The 21,577-nt window shown below is 40.0% G+C and overlaps 1 protein-coding gene across 4 annotated transcripts in view; it reads right to left on the bottom strand.

Moving 5' to 3' along the window:
* The window catches only part of LOC121962812 (beta-1,3-galactosyltransferase 1-like), a 126,892-nt gene that overhangs the window by 60,736 nt on the left and 44,579 nt on the right, over nucleotides 1-21,577 (bottom strand). For 3 of the 4 annotated variants that reach the window (XR_006107166.1, XM_042513116.1, XM_042513117.1), the window contains one exon: nucleotides 5,474-5,529. The gene's annotated coding sequence lies outside the window, so the exon portion shown is untranslated. Of the gene's footprint in view, nucleotides 1-5,468; nucleotides 5,530-21,577 lie in introns of all 4 variants that reach the window. The other variant, XM_042513118.1, reaches the window with a different exon arrangement.

The raw sequence follows: 21,577 nt of genomic DNA, 5'->3' as shown, positions 1-21,577 counted from the left end.
TGAAGACACTTTAAGAGGCCTTATTGTTGTTCCCATGCCATAATCACAAATAGAACCTTTGAAATGGAATAATGCCAAACAATGCCAGTCTGTGAGCGAGTCAGCCGTGCACTAAGGCTTAATAGTTTTATCATTGCTTTGAAATTGTGCGGTCCATCTGTGTGTGTGTGTGTGTGTGTGTGTGTGTGTGTGTGTGTGTGTTGCTGCCTGTAAATCTGCCAGCAGTTAAAGCGCACTCCGTTTAATGTAACTACAGAAGCTGCCATTGTTGAAGTAGTGCGATAATGCGATAAACTCCTAAATCTTTTGGGATAAATTACTATTTTCAATGACAATCAAAGCCATTAAGGAGAGTTCAAACAGTATGAGGGATGCAGACACGAGTCCTCTCCCACTCATCAAGTCCTTTACCTCCCACTGAGCCAAAATGGATCTCCCCCTGAGGCCTGCATTCAAGTTTTATGTTCCTAATGACCTGCAATAATTCAACTGTGATTGATCGGAGAAATCGACTAATGAGTTACAACCGCCACGCCGAGACACGGGCGTTAATCTCTGAGGCTTCTTCGCCACTGTATTAAGCATTGTGCGCCCTGATATCTCACTGTGTGGTCAAATAACTCAACGCCATTGGCTGGGCGGATATCTCTGTGTGGCGTTTACGCTGAACACATAGTCTGGCGGGAAGCCATGCGTGACAAACGGAGCCCTGCGATCGCACTTCATTCGCAGAACGACTGCTCGCCGCAAGGACAGCCGGTGAAGATGTATGAGTCGGTGGCGTAATGTATTCATAGGGAAAAAAAAGGTGGAGAAAGCGGTCTTGAGACATGATAAAGTGCCCGCTGAGGTGTCTTTGATAAATTATGATGAAGCTATGCAAATAGCGCCTGCAGCTGGATCTCCGGCGTGCACTGTTCAATTAGCGCGTCACTGTGGCGGTAGACTAACACTTGGACTGCAATAAATCCATCTTTTACTGAGACTCTCAAGCATTATGATGAAATCCAAAGTAATATTTTGAGCTTCATATAAACAATTCTGGTTCTCAGATTAGTCCACAATCTAAAATCAACACTTTAGGCAGGGGATCCTTGTTAAGACGCCAATTAACAAGCGTAGCACTCACATTTTTTTCAGTGAGAAGAAGCCTCGTGAAGGGAAGTTAAATTACGTCAGCACATTACACTCTTCTATCAGGATCTGTGTCAGAGAGCTGCTTCTAAAGCTGCCAGAGTATTCACTACAATTCATCACAGTGTCTTTCTGTTTCCAACCAAATAAGAGAAAAGAAATCAAATAGTCCGACTCGTCAGACAAATTATCTGGAGCATTGATTGAATATTTAAAAAGATTGGGTGTTAAAAATAAAAAGGCTGGATAAAGTGCTGCTTTTTACCATTTGTATATACTCATAAAGAATTCACAGTAACTCCCAGAGTCCTGATCTGGGAGGCAGGGAAGCGGTTCAAAGAAGTCGAATTGCCTCTTAGATACCGCCTGCTCTTCCCCGAGGCCCATCAATACGTTCACTCCTTTTCAATAAATATTTCACCACGAGGTTATACATATAATCACCCATGCATTCAGATTTTACATTCACGTCACACAGTGCCACTGCGAAGCCCTCCTCTTTGTAGTGATGACTAGATTTGGCTTTGATGCCCAATGTTGCTTCCTTGTAGCCAAAGAAAAAGCATAAAGACATACTTCCACCCTCAATGACAATCTCTCAAATTTAATTTGGGACTGAACTTTATTTATCAAAGTTGAAGGGTGGCCAGGGTGTCACTCTATTTAAAAAAAAAAATCTATCATGATTAGGGATAATGACAATAAATTGACAATCAATTAATCAGTCCTTGAGAATTTGATCAAATATGTGATTCTGTTATATTCTAGCTATCAGCTGAATGGTGTATTTTGAATGCATCTATCAGTGACCAGCATCAGCAAGTAAAGAGTGCACTATTTAACTATTTTGTGACAATGGAGCTATCTTGGGGCCTAAAAGAAAAGTTCAGCAGCGACATTGCAAAATAAAGTGGGCAAAACAAAAAGCATGATTAAGCTATATTGTATATATGTGTTTCACATGTCGAGGCCTTTACGTCTTTATGCGTTTTATATATGATGCAGTGCTGTCAGAGAATATGGATAAGGATAAAACACATTTGGAATACTTTGATACAAGCAAAGTTTTCTTTTTCTTTTTTGGGTTTAGTCAATTTACGGCTTGTGAGTGTTACCAATGATCGATTAAGGTACAATTTGCAAGAAGCAAGAAATATTTTTCCTTAAGCCTCCCTGACTGACTGGGGGAAAATGCATAAACATCCCTTCACCATAAATGCATACTATTTTAGTTTGTGGTTATGATACACTGTGTGAGTTTGAATATTTTTAAATAAAACATGCCTTTAAAACCCACTTGCAGAAGTTTTCAGGGTTTTTGAAATAAATACAAAATACAACAAATTAAAATTAAATGTTCCTAACTTAAGGCAAATTAAAAAATAGACTTTATTGTTTGCATCTTTCTGTTTAAATAGGTTTTTAATAAGCATGGTAATCGCTTGAGCTTCCATTCTTTCTGCTGCAGAAAGCAAACAGTATGTCTTTCCTGTAATCACGCCATGACCTTACACTAACTTATCTTACGTGCAATGCAAACACAGTATTACACAGGAACTACACTGAATATCATTTCGGATTTTCCCATAATGGCTGCAGGAGATTGTTGTTTGCATTATCCTGTATGTATGTTGATCTAAAATAAAAACCATTAAAGCTAGAACATTCATTCTTGCAGCAGAAAATGAAGGCTTCTGTCTTCTGTTTCATCAGATTGTGAGCTAATAATGACGTCATTGCACCAAAGTTATTTGTGGTGGAAAAAAGCGTGGTCACGCCAAAGGAATTATTTCACGACACCTTCGAACTCTGCTTATAAAAATGAGCATATCTCAAAAACTAAACAATATTGTTCAAATAACTTATAGAGTGTTGAGAAATATTTAGTTTATGCGTCTACTATTTCAACTTTTATCAATTATTATGATTTACTGACTGACTTAACTTTTAAGCTCAAGTTGTGCCAATTTTATAGATATGAAACATTTGAAAATATTTCAATAAATGACAAAACATCTATGCTGGCAGTGGCAAACCATTTCTATTGCAGAGTTCAAAGGGTTGAAAAATTATTTTAAGTGCCTCCCCCGTTTTGCACGACCCTCTCCCCTTTCATAAATAATTAACAGTCCCTTACTTCATCTGAATTCGAATCTCTCCCCATTAACGGCTTTAGAAAGTGGAATTTCAGTGTAATTGCCGCATTGAATATCATAATCCAGCTGAAGACACAATGTGTCCGGCTGCGGAGCCGCTGCAATTAAAAATGACATCATATAAAAATACTCTTCAAGGCGAGAAAATGCTAATTCTATGCAGATTTGTAATATGATTCATGTATTAATTTGGCCTGCTGAGCGGTGATTAGGTGAGTGGGAGTAAGCAGCAGTCTGCAATGCTCAGCTAAGGCTAAAAACAGTATGGTGAGGGGAAGCGAAAGCCGGCAATTTCCTTCATTTACTCAGTGTGAGAGATGACCTTTTCACTGAGTCCCTGCCTGTGGCGCTAAGGAAGCACGCATCTGAAGGGGATGTGAACTTTAGCTTGCATGGAGCATCTGACATATGTATGCTAACTGTTGGTGTCTCTGCGGGCTAGCGCAGACACTGGCAGGGCACTGAGAAGGGAAGACAGAGAGGGAAGAAAGAGCAGGCTGTTCTTAATGTCTTACTTAAAGATACATTATCCAGATTATGTTTCGGTGGCCAGTGGCAACCTCAAACTGCAGAATGTCCTCCCACCTTTGGAGGAGGGCACTGTGGCATTTGTGGGCAGCACACAATAATTTAAATAATTTTCAAAGAGCCCAATTCAGACAAATTTAAAAAGACTCCAAAATTCAAAACTATTTAAAAAAACAGAAAAGAAAAAAACGACTGAAATGTTTATTAAAGTAATTGCCCACCCAAAATAACTGAAACTATAATAACAAAGAGAAAGGAAAAAATGACTTAAATGGTTATGAAAAGAGTTGGCAGATATAAGGTAGTTAAATTTATAACAAATATCATATTTTGTAACCTTTTCTTCCGTTTTATGCAATTCTTAATTTGTAAAGTAACTAAAACTGTCAGATAAATACACTGGAGTAAGAAGTACAATATTTCCCTCTGAAAAGTAGTGGAGTAAAAGTATGAAGTGGGATGAATATAAAATACTGATGAAAAGTTAAGTACAAGTAGCTGAAGTTCCACTGCTGATTGTGACATATATTAGTGTCCTGACAGTGTTCAGCTGTGGTACCATGTCATTTTTATGTCTATATGCATCCAGATGTGATTATAAATAAGACTATAAACCGATACAGTTTATAATATAGATATGTAAAGAGACTGTACACAAAAAGGTAAAAATGTGTACCTGCCTCTGAATCATGTAAACATCACAGTAACATATACCACTGATCGTGCTCAGATTCAAGGTTGTGAAGACCTCCAAGACAGGACATGCGAAACATGGAAGACGAGAAAGAGTGGTAAACCCAAGCGCCACCACAATCAGCAGCATGATCCGCCATTGATCAATGAGCGGCCACCGTCATAACAGCCAGCAGCCAGCAGCCCGCGCCATTTTCCCTTATACTTCACAGATCGCATTCTCCATCCTGCCGAATAAAACACAGTTTTCTCCTCTGGTGATAATGATGCTCCAGGTGATCACAGCTTACAGCAAGTCTGCTCAGGAATTAGTAATATTGACAAACAGACCCGGGGCCAAAAGCAGCACAACACCATTACATCGAGTAAAAAAGTGTTGATTAAGGTTAGAAAAGATTTTGTTCAAAACAACGAAAAAATTATCCTTGGTATAAGCATCATTAACATTCAGCCGAGTTATCAGAATGGAAGGTAAATGCATAAACTCATCTACAGCAACAGCCTCCTCTTTCATCATATCAACGTAGGTGCAGTATAATACGCATGTGATTCATGTGCTGGTCTTTAACGCAGGGAGACGGCACAGACTTGAGAAAAGAACTGACATAAACCGCCGGGATGCACCACACACCGTATTTCCTCCTCAATTTAGTAATTCCCTTTGATGACAAAGGGAACCCAGGAGACTTAAACGCATGCAAGGGTGACAAAGCCTCTGCTTCATTAAACAGCGAGATTGAAGCGGTGAACCTCAGAGGCAACAATAACTTTTATCCAAAGCTTCTGTTTCAGTTCTCCATCTCCTCTGGCTTGTTTCCAGCAGAGAAAAGCTCTGAGAAATACAGGACCACTGTGTCTACCTATTATGAAAGGCCTTTTAAAACCAGAAATAGGCTACATCCCTGACTGAGCAGCGCTTTGACAAACGGACAGGAAGCTGAGGTCAGTGTAGCATACCGTACCCGATGCAGCTGGCTCTTGTCCAAGGCAATATGGGCTCCGTCTCTTCATACCATCTCTGTGAGACAAAAAAAAAGACAGAGCCAGGTCAGGACGACTGATATGAGACTTGGAGAAAGAGACGGGAAAGAGGTCAGATGATGCTGTGAAGAAAGTATGTGGAGCATTAAGGCTTTTTCTTTTTCTTTTTTAAGGCTCTGTTGTCAACCTAAAACAAAAAAATATTTTACTTCTCAAACAAACATGATTTACCGAGGCTAAGATGCCAAAATGAATTTGCAAAAAGAATCTCTTTAACATAAATGTAATTCACTTGAACCCATTCTGTCGGAAATTAAACAATAAATCAGCACGGTACGTTTCCAAGAAGCAGACACACGTATGCTTTGCTTCATGCAAACTGCATAAGGCTCTGCTCATCTCAAATGTATCTTGACACGGACCATGAGGGAAGTTTTAAGTGTAATCAGCCGATGGCTCATCAGTATGCTGCAACCAGCGCTTGCTATCTAACCACGGCAACAAACAGGCGGAGAAGGTGGAGGCATCTATTGATGTATGCTCTTTTATAAGAACTTATCATTCAAGACTCACTTACGCCCAGAAAAGGTCAAATGAAATTTCTCTCATATCAAATTGAGTTTTTCACTTGATTAATATGCTTCCGCGGCGGTTGCTGCTGCACCGACACACAGACTCAACCAATTTCCAAACATTCTCTGGTTTTCATTTACCTTGAGGATGGCACTGAACTGAGATAACACGAGTCTAATTAACAAATTCCACACGAAATATTTCAATTACCAGACTTGGCACTATCAGCGTCACTGCTATGTTTGACTGTATGCCTACAGTGTGGACTGAGAGCACGGGTGGTGGCAGAGAGCGGGCTGTTTCATTCACTACTCCCTACATAACAGGCGGCGTTTACCATTTCATATGCAGATAGAAACAACCCTTTCACCAAATCAGAAGTAGACAAGCCTCTCTAATAGGAAAGACAAAATCAATTAAGCGCAGTTCAACTTTAATTAAATGAGTTGACTCATTTGGCATTGCATTGAAGTTTCATTGAACAACAACAATAAATAAACACTCCCTTTGATCCCCGTCCAAAAAAAAGCCTCCTCTCAGGCCTCCACATCGTCCATACTGCAGAGTTCCAACAGCTTAATACAAATTGGATCTAAGACTGTTTTAATGCCACTCGAAATTAAGTTTAAGAACAATTTTCTAAAAACCAAAATTAAGGAAGGACAATTTTATTTTGCCCAAATGTTGATTGCAACATAAAACATTTTTTTGTCCAGTGAAAAAGTTAGATTATCTACGTCAAATGTCGGAAAAAAAAACTTTTTAGAGTGGAACACATGGAAGGCAATGAACATATTATATTATCATAAAGATATCAAGTTGGTTTACCAGCAGAAGCGGGAAATATCTGGCATTTCTTCCTTATTCTGGCCTGTTTTCCAGACGATTTAGTGTTTTGTAATGTGCATGTGAGTTTCCATTGCTTGGATTCCCATCATGACAAGTTTAAGAAAAGAAATGTTTTAAATTAAAATGAACTAAAAACAGATGTTATTATTTTGAGATTTTACAGTGCAACATCAGGAAAGATAAATAAAATCTTTCTTCCATTTTAAGACTTTTATAAGATTAATTTAAGTGAATTTTATACCAGGTCTTTTTAAAAAGATAATAAACTGAAAGCCTTTTCAGACTTTTTAAGGATCTGCAGGAACCCTGCATTGACTTCCTCCATGTCTCCATGACTCATGTGATGGGAGAATGCACTTTGCATACAGAGGGGTTGTAATCTTATTGAATTTCCATTTAATGGGATGCTGGCCATTGCTCTTTACCTGTGAAGAGAAAGTGTGCTGCTGACTGCAGTGCATGACTACAATTAAATCGGCATACTTTTAGCCAAAGCATGCCATAAGGCCTGGTATTAATTCTTCATGTTTTTCCCCTAAATAACTTCATTGTAAAAAGGTACAATTTCTATGTTGAATTCCCAATCCCCATCTAACACATCGATAGATCAACTGATTACATTTTTTTCCTGTCACTTATTAATTTTGTGTTAATCAACAAATCAATTCCTCAGTCAAAGGTTTCAGCCACATGAAAATTGTTGAGACATTTCTGTGTCGGCCAAAACGTTGAACAGACAGGCCTGGAGTCACGCTGCTGGTGAGCCTAAAAGCACGGCTGGAAAGAGAAAAGCAACTAAAAGTATAGACCATCATGGGGTGACATATCTCTGTGCCATCAGGCTTAAAGAGAGAGAGGAAACGCCATGTCAAGGACAGGATGGAGCCCTTTCACCTCTCCCGCTAACAGGCAGAGAGCATTGTCTGCTGGGTAATTGGGAAGAACTTCCTGCTCTCCGACCTGACTGGCACGTCTCAGCCGTGGCATGAAGTCAGCTACCTGATCAGAGCTTAGCTGCAGCGAGCCGTCAGCTCAGCTCTGGAGTAATCGCAGCCCTCCATTAACAAGCCGCTCGCGCACCAAAATGGCTCTCGGAGGGGGAGTGCGGTGTGCACACGCAGAGGGAAAAACACAACCACATACGCACACACACACACACACACACACACACATATAATAGCGTAAACACTCTGAGGCAGCTGATGAGCAATCACTTTGCAAATTGGCTTACTATAGAGATGCAGAGAAATACTTATTAGTGCATCAAACATGCTTTGGTGGCCTTGGCACAGTTTCGCCGAACTATAGAAGCTAATTCACACACTCTTCTCGTGCGTTTACCTCTTTGTATAAACATGCCTCTGTTTGCTATTAACATAATTTTTCTGACGCTGGAAAAAATGTTGCCATGTGGAATGCATTACGCCCCCCCCCGTCAGCGTGCTAATCAGCATAATATGAATTATTGCTATCATTACAGTGGGTGGCCAAGAAATAACAATAGGTCTTAATTATTCAACAACGAGGAATAATAAAAGGAAAGCAAAAGCACCTTTAGTTTCTGCTGCCAACTATCATTAGAGTTGGTATCTCTCTCCCCTTTGGGAGCAGAACAAGGCTCCGTTTCACTGTTGTTGAAGTCATTTCCAAGACCTCGATGAGTGATGAGCTTGTTTTTCGCCCTGAATATACTCCTGGTGTTGTTTGTCTGTGAGAGCTCAGTGCGGAAATTACCATAACAGCCCAATGAAAATGTGCTTTGCAATATTTTTTTGGAGTTATAATTTTCTAGTGTGTAGGCTAATTGTTATTGTTTCTGGGTGCCATTAAAGGGATGACTGGGAGGGTAATTTTGCTTAAGTTCCATTTCTAGTCATGGTTTGGTCCCAGATTTGAAGTTAATGTGGGTTACGTCATTAAAACATGTTGTTTATGTGGATACTTTATCATTGTGGATATATAAGTAAAACAAAAGTAAAAGTTTGATGATGTACTGTATATTATATACTTATATAATATGATTATCACCAGTTATCACCACTGATAACTAAACAGAAGAAATTACGCTCTGCATATAATGATCTGCTTAATGTCTGTGAAAATGGAGTTTTGTTCTTTATCTATATAGAGAGACAAACCCCTTCCCCTGCCGGTGTCCCGAAAGGGACCTATTTCAGAAAAAAAAAAAAAAATAGTCACATCACAGTGTTTCCCACAGAATGGCAGTGTGTGTGTGTGTGGATGTGGCGGTGGGGATAATTAAAAAAAAAATCATTATCATATAATCATATCATCCTTTGACGTCAATCTAAAATCCAACGTTTTTGCAGAACTTCATTTATTCCTCAGCAGCAGTTTGTCACTAACAGGGTGGATAATTGATCTGTAGATCCTTTCATAGCTGATCGGATCATAATAATGGATGAATGTCTGTCAGTGAAAGCAAAGTTTTAGACCCAGCAGACTGAACACTTTTCACTTTCACTTTCAATGCGCCTGACATTCTCCTGCACATCTCTGCCCCAAGTGCACTATAAATAACTGAAACATATATTCCAGTAGCACTCCTAACCAACAGTTCAGCTCCAAAAATCTAGTTGTGGCAGCAGATGAATTAGATTTGGTGGAATGCCACATATCAATGAATGTGCGGGAAACCCTGCAGTAATCAATGGCAAGAGACAGTATTTTGATTGTGTTTGCATTATGCCATGAATTACACATATTTGTCAATTTAAAACAATTCACTATAGTACCATTTAGTTTACTGCAAAATGAACTAAATCTTATGTGTCTCACAATATACATCACCAACACCAGCAATGTAAGCTAACATTTGTTACATGCCAGCTAGCTAGGTAGCTTAGCTCTGTTCCTTGCATGCAACGTTACTTTACCTGATGAGTTTTATTCAGCGAATTGTCATTGTATCAGCAGAGAGGCAAAAGAACAAGCAACTGTGCTTGTGTGAGTATATCCCAGACACAAAATTGTATTTTCAAGGATAGCAAAGACATGACCAACCCTCCTCTGTCTATGACTGGCTATGACCATTTGTTTTTGTTGGTTTGGTTGGTTCGGTTTTGGCAAGAAAAGTGGTATTATTTAGAGTTAGCGTGAGAATGTCTGGAAAGCCATGCCTTTGCTATCCTAGGAAATGCAACTCTAGGTTATGAACACTTTCTAATGACATATTTTCACCATCTTATGCTTCAAAAGTGTGATTTTCTTGACTTGCGACATATGTGTAATTCATAATGCAATTCAAATGAGATCCAAATTATTTTTGTCTCTCCTAATTAACTACTATACATATTTCCCAAAACTAAGGTCCCATGCTGGTCCATCTATAGGGGAAGGACTATGTTTTTGTAAAGCGTTGTTACAGAAGTTACAAAAACTGGAGCTACACCTGAGAGCTAGTTCAGGCAGTCGGCTTGAGATGCATTGATTCACACACACAAATGTCATACATCATGCTTCACATGTCATGTACAAAACACACCTTCCCGAGTCTATTTGAGCTGCAGAAACTTGCCATCTCTCCCCTCTGCTGTCAGTATTGCTGCGGCCCTGCATCAGTGTTGCTGCCTGCTCTTTCAGCTCCACATCCACCCCAGCATCCATCGGTAGGCTCGAGCTAGAGGGTAAGATATCAATCATCCCTGCCAAATATCTCATATAAACTTATATGTGGGAAGTGATGAGGCTAGATGCCAAACTCTAACTATGTTCTGCTGTTGAAATAAAGATTTCAAACATGAGTTCTGTGATTAAAATATATCTAATGAGAGGAGATCAAGTGAGGCACAACTGTACCTCAAGCTACATGCTAGCATCAGCATGCTAACAGGCTCAAAATGACTACGATAAAAGGCTTTAGATGAATCCACAAATCCGCCTGTACTGCAGGGTTCCTCTGACCTTTCAAAACCAGTTGCCAATCAAATTTCAGCCCGTTTTAATGGAGACATGGTGATTACCGCAGACATGATTCAGAGCTATAAACTGCTGCCCTTCAATCGAAAATAGAAGTAACAAATGAATGATTACTGCTTAGGAGACCTTCCACATGATAGAGAAAATACCAGAATGATTTCACTGGAGTTTTCATGGATCACTTGTCTCTTTCTAGTAATGATCTAATGGCTAATCGACACACCTGTCAACCCTGGCATTCATCCGTCTCCACGTCCTATTGACACTCTGACAATCCTGATTGCTGATCAGAGCTGCTAACTGCAGGGGGTGTGTGTCACAATTCAAAGCGTGTCTTTGTGTGGTCTGAAAGCTCCAAACAGATACCGTCAGATCCTGAGATACCCGCCGGGGCGAATGAGATAATTAACTTTCAGCTTGAAGGCGTCCTTAAGACTTCCTGTCAGCTGCTGTTAGCGTTGTTGACAAAGTCTCCCATGACAGACAGCACATATGGAAATGGCGTTCGATTTCTTTTGCTTATTTCTATCGTTTCACAGGTGATTCACGCTCTGTAGACACCCTGAGCTCCAGATCAACCCTCGCTACTGTTCAGTGTATTCACCATGCCGTGGGGCACAAAATTCAAGGTCACATTATTCTCCCCTGCTCACTGGATTCGGTTTAAATTGAAATTCAACCACATATCCAGATCACATGGGTCTTTGTTAAACCAAAGCAATACTCTGCTGCTTTATGTGAACTCCTGCCAGCTTCACACAGGTACCTGCTTTCTTCCTCACGGGTACAAAGTCTCTGGAAAGGTTTTTAGGTCAAGCACATCTCTGACGTCTGTAATACATGACTGGTCACTTTGGCGTGTGCCTCACCAAAAAGTCTGTTCGCACAATTGACTAACTGAAAACCTGCAACCTGAACCGGACATTACCTCGCAATTTTATTAAGTCATTAAGTTATTTAATGGATTTCTGACAGATTTTGTGTGGATCAAAAGGCAGAATTACTGGATTTTCTCTGGAAAAATGTGAAAAATGCTGCAATAAGCACAACAGAAGTAGACCTGGATCAATTGATAGTTATTAAGTGGCTGTACATCTTATTTACTAACTCAAAAGTGGATCCAGTCTGAAAAAGACTGTCTATCCCAAAATCAAAAATGCATGTTTTTCCTCATACCTGTGGTGCTGTTTATCAATCTAGACTGTGTTGGTGTGAGTAGCAGAGTGTGAGAGATATTTGCTGTGGATAACTCTACTTTCTCTGAGTATAATGGAACTAGATGGCACTCTACTTGTAGTGCTAAAAGCACCCTAACAAAAAAAAAAAGAAAAACTCAACAGCAATGTGTCTTTCCAGAAGTCATGACTTGGTTACGCAACATAATCCACAGACCTTGTTGTGAGCAGTTTTATGAGGAAATTTTCTTCCTTGCAGACTATATCACCGTGCAGAGGGAAGCGTGCATCAACTGCTAGCTCACGCATGTCATTGCACTATCTTGGCTGGAAACGCAGCAACACCTCTAACAAAAACAGCTGCTTTTAAAGGCACTAGCCCTGCAGGGAATGCCATGATGTCTGGATAAAAGAAGAACTGCTTTTCGTGGCACTTTCACAGGTGGAAACACAGCAACGGGTCACTAAATAACACCCGCGTTTGGCGGCTAAAAAGGCGCTGGGAACAAAGCGACAACTTGCTAAAAACTGTAAAAACTACTTTTGTTGTTTTTGTGGTCTGTAGCTCGGCCGGCATCTTACCTAGGTGTCGCGTTATCCCCCATCCCCAGATGTTAAAATCAGCTCATATACTCATATACATTGATACGATACATGAAACATACAAATGGAACACATTTGGGGTTTGCAGACAAATACAATGCCCAATTTTTTCTTTTAGCGGCTGGTCTAAAAGAATATCGCTCCTACAAGGTCTGTGGATTATCTTGAGTAACCGAGTCATGATTTCTAGAAAGAGGTATTTCTATTGAGTTTTTCAAATGTATTTTTTGGCACATTGAGCCCCAAAAGCCAAGTGCCTGTAGTACCATTATACTAAAAGAAAGCAGACATCTCTTTGGCCGATATCTCCATAAATCGACAACTAACACCAAAACAATCTAGAGTGATAAACAGCACTGCAGGTAAGAGGAAAAAAAAGTATTTTTCTAAATCAATATGGCTGTCAGATCTATGTGATATTTTGAGTGATAAGAGTCTGCTTTTTATTCAGGCAATCAACAGGAAACAAATCATGTTAAGAGACTGTGTCTGGTACCTTAGGAGCACTGTATTATAAATGGTGCATTAGGAAATGAATGACTTTTTCATTTTAATGGAAATGACCCAGATCTAATTGGAAGTGGCCTAGATCTTGATTACTCTAATTATGCACCTGGAGCAGACAACAGCGAACACTTGCCTCGATGCGAGGCCTGTCGAGGTGTTTTTAACATAACCATAGGCTTAATTGGTTGACCTTTCAGATTTACAAAGTGTTATTAAAGCCCTGATTAAGAGTCCCATTAGAATCTGAGATCCTGTCAATTAAGCCCTTACACACAAAGATTTAGGTCTATCTGAAACTCTTAACAGTCATCATCTAAGGCAAATGTCAGCTCAGGATAGAGGAAAGCCCACCTGTTATTGCTCTGCGAAATAAAAAGATTGTCTTACAGGAAAAAAAAGACCTTACTGGGGTTGATTCTCAAAGGTATGACATTATGTGGACTTTAATTAAGATATTAAAACAAAAGGCTTTAGAAACTTTTGACTGACAGTGCACATTCTTTTTAAAAGTCTCGTCCAAACTGTGTCAATTAGTGACTCGTGTTGAGATGTAAAACCAGTCCTGTGCTGTCGGCCTGGGCAGAGAAGTGGAAATGTAAGCTCGAAGAAACACTCTTCTCTTCTTCTCTTTCTATTCCTGGCTGAATAAAGCTATGGAACAGAGATTTACACAGGAGACATCCATCCACACTATTCATAAAACATCCACTTTGTGCGCACATTTACATCTTATATCCAGTAAGGACGCCCCTCTTTAGTCTTTGCCTGGCTGTTGATGCATAGTAAATCAAGAAAATGTCATCTCCTGTGTATCAAACTGTAGTGTGTCCTCTTGTTTCTCTCTCCTGCCTTCAGTGCTGAGAGAGCAGCTGCACTCAGGAGGGAGAAATAGGTCATATCTCCCTAGATCGCCTCTGTAACCTCTCACTTCATAATGATCATGTTTAATGAGTGAGACGCTCTCCAGGCATTCTTAGGCATGCAAGTGTGTTATTGTGCTATATAAGTCGCCTTTCGCCAACGTTCCAGTCTATGACACCTTGATTTGAGTTATAATTGGAGTTCTACCTGGGGCTGATCATTGCAATTTTGAGGGCCGGGTGCAGCTGTGAGATGCATCCTTTCCTCGGGTTTTGTCAAAACGAGATCAGTGAGGTCTGACATATTGCATGTGACACATGAATGAGCAAACAAATTATGGAGCCCCCTTCAAAGCTGGGCTGACGCTGCGTAAACCGTGAAAAGAGGTGAGACGCTCACTCCAGTTTCAGAAAACTCTAGCAGATATATTAGACCAATTAGTGAGTTTCTGGAGGGGTTTTTGGTCATCCGCTTCTATCAGCTTTTCTGGGGCAGGGTTGCAGGGGGCAGCAGGATAAGCAAGGTTTTCCAGCTTGTCCTAGGGGATCCAGAGGCATTCCTCGGCCAGATGAGGTATAAAATCCCTCCAGCGTGTCCTGGGTCTACCCCGGGGTCTCCTACCAGTGGGATGTCGACACAGAACCTCTAACGGGAGGTGCCCAAGAGGCATCCTGATCAGATAGATGAACCACCTCCGCTAGCCCCTTTTGACGCAAAGGAGCGGTGGCTCTTCTCCGAGCTCTCTCGGGTGCCTGAGCTCCTCACCGCGTCTCAAAAGCCCAAAGTCCCGTGGAGGAAACTCATTCTGGCCACTTTTATCTGCAATCATTCTTTTGGTCACAACCCAAAGCTCATGACCATGGGGACCAAAGGGAATTCACCGTGATCAACTTATTGTGAGTGTTTTCTTGCCTATGGTTGCGGCTGATGCCATTGTCCATGGCAGTCAGTCATCGTCCACAGGGCCCACCATCATGAGTTAAAAGCCCCTCAGCTGTCTTTCTGTCCTTTAATACCGTGGGCCAGGCAAAGCTTTGTGGTGGCATAAATGGTATTTATTGCATGCTTTAAAAGCAACAATTCCAATTTATCTTCCAAATGAACTGTAAGCTGCCAGATGGGCAAAGTGGTTCCTGTTTAAATTACCAAGTTTGTTGCAGATACTGTAAATATTTTGCTACCGTCACTGATCAATTTCTGTTCACATCCGCTTGGCTGACTGTCGTCTATTAAAAATGTAACTGGTATAATAAATATCACAGGTTTGGCAAACAAAAAAGTGACAAAGCAGGGTCCCAAGTGAGTTATTAATTAGTTACAGAAATACTGCATGCACGAATCCACCTACTCCTCGGCTCTCTGTCACCCTGTCTCTCAAGCACACACTTGCTTTGGCTCTAAGTCCTTGTGTCTCTGTCTTGTCCTGCCCTCTGTCTCAGACCTGTGCTACTATGATGCATAAAGCTGGCGGTTTGCAAACAGGGTTTGGGTGGTTGATTATATTGGTTTGTGATATCTGCAGAAATCAGCACGTTGGCCTGTTCCAATATCTAATTATAAAGCCAATATCTGACGATACTGATAATGTTCCCATCTTACTGTGCATCCCTAATGAGAACTGAAGCATCACCAATCTGTACAGTCACAAACACCAGTAATTAGAGAAATCCCATATATCTTGGTACAATTTGTTATTTTAAAAAGGTTTTCGGTGTGCATACCACTCTTGGTCACTCTTCAGCTGCTGAAGCTGCTCATCAGGAATCTTAAGGTTAAGGGTTTCTATAATGTTAACAGAAATAGTGGCTCCACAATGTGATATACAGGCATGATAACACTTACTGCCATGTTGCCCAGCCCAAATAGATATAGGAAATTGGCTTGATTAATTTCAAAAACATGAGCAACAAGCAAATTTATAAGACATGACCCAAAATTTAGCAATAAATTAGTAAAAAAAAAAAAAAAAAAAAAGTTCCAAGAAAAACACCTAAAAATATGAAAAACAAAGCAAAAAAACAAACAAAACCCAAGAAAATGAAATAAAATAAAAAAATTCAAAAAACTTTTTTCATTTTTCTGTACAATAATTTCAATTACATAATTAAGATACAATATAATATGTAATATCTAATAATCCCCCCCCCCCCCCCCTAATTTTCATATTATTTCCTTGTTACCTTTTACTAACTTTTTCTTTAGCGTTACAGGATTATTTCTAGCAAAGTTGCTCAGTTATGTTTTTTTCCCTCAATTTTTGAAATAAATCAAACCAATTCTTTTAGATTTCAAGGGTTTGCTATTAAAAGGACTTTGAACGCAGCACAAGAAAAAATGAGGTCTATTCAGGCGTTAAAGTGTTAACTACTACGGAACACATATGTAAAAATAATACAGCCAAGGGCAAAGTGTGTATATACTGTCCATATGTCCATCATATTCCAAATGCATGAATCTTTCAGGGAGAGTGCAGAGGAAATTAAGATGGAGAAAGTCGCCACAGCAGAGAGTGCTGAGAGGAATATAAAGCGACTGAGCTACAGGTGAAAGGATTACCCTCTCCTCTTTGGTTTTGTTATAGCTCTCCGGCCTCAGCCTACAGTCCTCATCGTCATTGACTTTTCATTCAAGCCCCCTCCCTCCCCCACCTCTTTGCCCCTGTCAAAGGAAAGGAGAGACAAGTCCTTGATGAGTGCACCTTTGATCTCTGTGAGGCGCCTCTGCTCCTCCTCCTCTCTTTCTCCCATCATCCCCCCCTGTCCTCTCTGCTGGGGAGCTGTCAGAGTTCTGAAGGCTCCGTGTGTCCGCGCTGCTCCCTCATTCCACCCGACCACGTCTCCGGACTCTTTCATCCTTCATCCAACCAATGCTTCATGAAGGCCGCTCAAGTCCCAGAAGGACCTCGCCGCCACCCAAGTCTAGCCTCGGCCAAACAGCCGCCACCTCCCTCCCCTCAGCCCTCCGGTTAATCGAGGTTGGCTTTTTCTTTTAGTAAAAGCGCAGCCATTAGTGGGAATTGAGGCCTCATTTCTCTCTGTTAACACCTAATTGTTGCAATCGCTCTACTGAAGCACCGGCAGTGTAGTGTATGAGCGCTACGAACAACAACGTGCCAAGCTTGATCCTGCAGCATTGATCAGGTTCACACATTAAATGTGCATAACGAATAGGTTAACACATTGTTTCTCTCCTTTTCGGTTTATTTATGAAACTGTCAGCGCTGAAATGGCCAATCAATTCGGGCCCAGAGGGAGGTGTTTCAATCATAGCTCAGCCTTTGATTTAATCTTGTTATTTACACTATGTACTGGGAGCTCCTTGTTTATCATCACTCCGCACATCTCCAAGCAATATTTCACTTTAAAAGAACAGTCGGACTCGCGGCTCCCGTTGTGGGACTTGCTTGTGTCATCTCTCCAGCCCAGCATTTGTTATCTTCCCATGAAGAGATACAGTGACTGGCCCATGCTTCAGCAATGCAATGAGCCGGGCCCCACTTCAATCCCTTGTGCTATTACATATTCAATTAAATTCCTCGTCTCCTCGCTAGTAATAGTGATGAATATGCAGGGCGCTAATTTCTTTGTGTCACAGTCTCAAACAAAGGAGACATTGGGGGTTGACAAAGTGTGCCAGTTGACTGGATCTCTTGTTGCCGCAGGGCAAACTGGTGGAGGTTAATGATTCAAGCAAGGACGGTGTGTTCTGAGTGAGACATTCCTGAGCGCCAGTGTAACTGGCACACTAAGCATCGCTGACACAGGTCACGGAGAGATCACACCTATGGGGAAGAGGTGCCTTCAAGAAAAATGCTTTCAGGGACAGTTTGGAAAGGCAGTAAGGCACAGAAAATGCCTGACCTGTCAATTCTAAATCACAAAATCCATCAAAACTGGGCTCCACTAAAATCAAAGCAGGACCGACAAATCTTCTTTTCTTATTTGCCTCCGTGTGCACGTCGAAATATACAAAAACTACACTACTAAATCAACACAGTGAGGCATAGTGGTAGCCCGACAATTTCCCAACAATACAGAAAGATGACGCAGGTACATGGCTGGTGATATGATACAATTGAGCATTTTTATGCAACATAAAAGTTAACACAACATTAAATGGCAAATTGCTATTGTTATTGATCTTGTATCTGTATATTTTGCAAGCAGCGAATGTTTTATCAAGAGCCTCTCCGTTTTTACAAAAGCCAAAGTGTCCAAACCCTGGACTACACATGCTGACTACAAATCTCTCGCTTTCTGTTGACCTGGTGCTTCCCTTCTATGATGTGCCCTTATCTGAAGTGACAGTGCTGAGTGCTGATGCAATATGCATGCCCAGAACATCAGAGAATGAACCAGAGTAACGTTTATAATGATTTACCATAATAAATGTGAAAAATACATCAACATAATATGATAAATAAGTGGTAGTTATTACATTTTAAATATAATTTTTTAATTTGACTATATGGCTGGGGCTGGATTATATGATATGGAGACATTGTAATATCTACTTTTCTTTTGTCCAAATACACTGATGACATACTGCAACAATACTGTAGGGTTGATTATTGGTGCTTTCACAAAATATTTCCACAATGACAGTTTTGACAAATAATCATCAGTAATGTGGATATAACGACTCAGTGGGTAAAGGCTAATTACAGAAAAGCTAGAACTGTCTGTAAGTTCAAAAAAGCCTTTAAAACCAGGTAAAGACAAAACCTGTGTTATTAGAATATCCAGACAATAATCTAAAATTATATCTAGTCTTATATCACAATATCAGTATAATATAATTTTATTGCCAATGCCTACATAGGGCCTTAGTGTTGTTCTTCAAAAAATAAGGCAGTTGTATCACACACTTCTTTAAAAAAATAATTTGAAAATCAAAATAAGTGTCATAAAACCTATGATGTGTTTACTTTTTATGACTTAAGAAGAGAAGATTATTGGCATAACAGTCGGTGCTGAAGAAAAAAGCCATTAAATCAAAAATCCAATCGTGACACCCCTGCTGAATAAGCCTGTAGCATCAGTGCAGCAACTTGAGGCTTTTGCTCAGCCTCCACTATTTGCAGTTTGAAAAGCAAACAGGCCTCATTCAACATTTTTCTATCCTTATAATAAACCTCTCATTGTTTTTTGTGCTGACACCAGAGTTCCCAGTCAGCATAACCGAACTCTCTTAAATGCACAACCTTGTCACAGACTGCTTATTTCAGTTTGATAAATGCCACCTGTGAAACGAGATACGATCATTAGTTTAATCAACGTGCCAAATTGCTACCGTTTGCAAGTTTTATTCACAAAAAGACTAATATCACACATTCTTCTGCTGAAATTCAGCAGATGGATGCAAAACAGATGTAGCAGCAGCATTAGTCATATTGCACCTGAAATTATTAGAGAATATTACAATGACTGCCAACAGTGTGTGATTGCAGAGCTGTGATGTGACAAAATGATAATAGTCCTAAATGCATGAAGTGCCATTCTCAAATATGTTACTGAAATCAACCATTCCTTCTTTCTCTCTCACAATGGTTAACACGTGTGTGATTGGTCTATTGGTGTTGTAAAATCATGGAAAAATGAATTTTACCAAAAGAAAATGCATATTTGGTGCTCAACCACTATTGCAGTGATGTACTGCTTCATTTTAAGATGGTTTAAATGGATAAAAACAGATTCCAACACAGAGTTAACAAAGATACCATCAGGATTGTGTAATCCAGTCATGTCAGCGACATAACCTCAGATTTGTAATTTGTTCAAAAAGAACACTGTCTCCATTAACTGTCATGCACTTTTCATTATAAATGTCTCAACGTATCTTCAGAGTAATGCTGAAAAAACTGGCCGACCATGACTCACACCTTGCCAAACAAAAGGAGGCAGCCAATGGTTGCCGTAGGAACCCTCGGAGCAGCAATGACAGCTTGCGCTCTACATGAAAGGGATTTGTTCACTCCTATTCCAAAGTTATCGCCTCTCTTCCAGCAAAGCCATTACGAGTTCTGAGCAATCGATGGCTTCAAATATGTGCAAAAACTAAAGTTGCAAGAGACTAAGAAACTTCGGCAAGCTTAAATTGCTTTTCCCCAGACCGGCCGTAGATAAAGATAAAGTGCTGACCTGATAATAAATAGTGGAGCATTAGTAAACTTGTGCTTCACTGAGGACGAGCTGCTATGAATAGATCATATGTCCAAAGAGGCTGAATTAACACTTTCTGGGACTATTTGTGCAGAGTACCATCATCCTAACAGCTGTGAAAAAGGCATTTTTTCCCCTCTTTGGACGAACACAAGCGGTGATAGTGAAAGAAAGCAGCAGATGATAGGTGGATCCCATTGAATTTAAGTGGGAGTCCAGGCATAGAAGGTCAGGCTTCATTACTGGAGCAATTTCAGTGACAAAGCTACTGTTACAGCTGCATGGTAGCACTTAGCAATTGAAGTCTGACATGATTCACCCCCCCCAGCCACACTTGATGTTTCCAGAGAAACCTAAGAACAATTTGACAGGCTTTATAGACGCTGCTGATATAATAATACGTTAAATCTGACTTTAACATCTTGTTTTTGCCTTTGGGCATCATCTTTTCACTCTCTTATGATCCTACTGTATCAGAATACAGTCAGGTGTTATACTCCCAGATTCACATAAAAGGTAGAATTCTGCATATTCAGCCTTCATTTAGTGACTTGAATTTTATATCATTTAGGTTTTCTACAAAGGTCAACACATATGTTAGAGTAAAAGAAAGGTCTTTGAGCAAATCACTGACTAGATCTACATGCACACTAATATTATGCTTGTATAATATAATATTATACTATTATTCAGAATAGGCCAATATTCAGTATTTGATTCTGGCCATGTAAACAGCACATTTCATTTGGATATCCCCAATTAGGCCTTTTTTTCCCAAAATTCATGCATTTTCCAATGCAGACATGTGGGATATGCTGTTTATATTCATGTTTAAGCAGCATTATTTGGATAAGTATAAAGTGAATTCATAATATGTGTCTCAACTATGGATGTGCTTAATTACTCGATTAAATGCCGCCTTGCTAGCTGGCAGCAGAAATACCAGTCAGCTAAACTTATTACAACTTGAATTATTATTCATTAAAATAATTTAGTGATTTATTGTCATGTTTCATAGGTTTCATATGCAATGTTCCTACTGTGTGATGCAAAGTGCCACACATTTCAGAAGCATTTATTTAAAATGAAAAGTTTGACTATAGTGATGCTCACTGTCTTCAAATGCTGGATATTGTTTATCATGGAGACCTAAGATTCATAACGAACTGTGCATCACTTACTCACTCAACCCCTCAGTCACTGCTATACAAATATTTAGTGATTGCTGGTAAAATTCTTACCAACGTATCTTTTGAATGTGAAATACGGAAATAGAAATCTACGTTTGCAGGACTTTTTCAATCTGGTTATGCCCTAACTCAGAACTTAATTGGGGAAAAAAGTTTCTCAGGTTCTCTGCACCTACGGCATGGAATAATCTGCAAAATGATCCTCAACACATGGTGACCTTGAAGGA

This window comes from Plectropomus leopardus, chromosome 24, assembly GCF_008729295.1.
Source record: "Plectropomus leopardus isolate mb chromosome 24, YSFRI_Pleo_2.0, whole genome shotgun sequence".
In the NCBI taxonomy this organism is placed as follows: domain Eukaryota; kingdom Metazoa; phylum Chordata; class Actinopteri; order Perciformes; family Serranidae; genus Plectropomus; species Plectropomus leopardus.
This window is presented reverse-complemented; position numbering and strand designations above follow the sequence as displayed.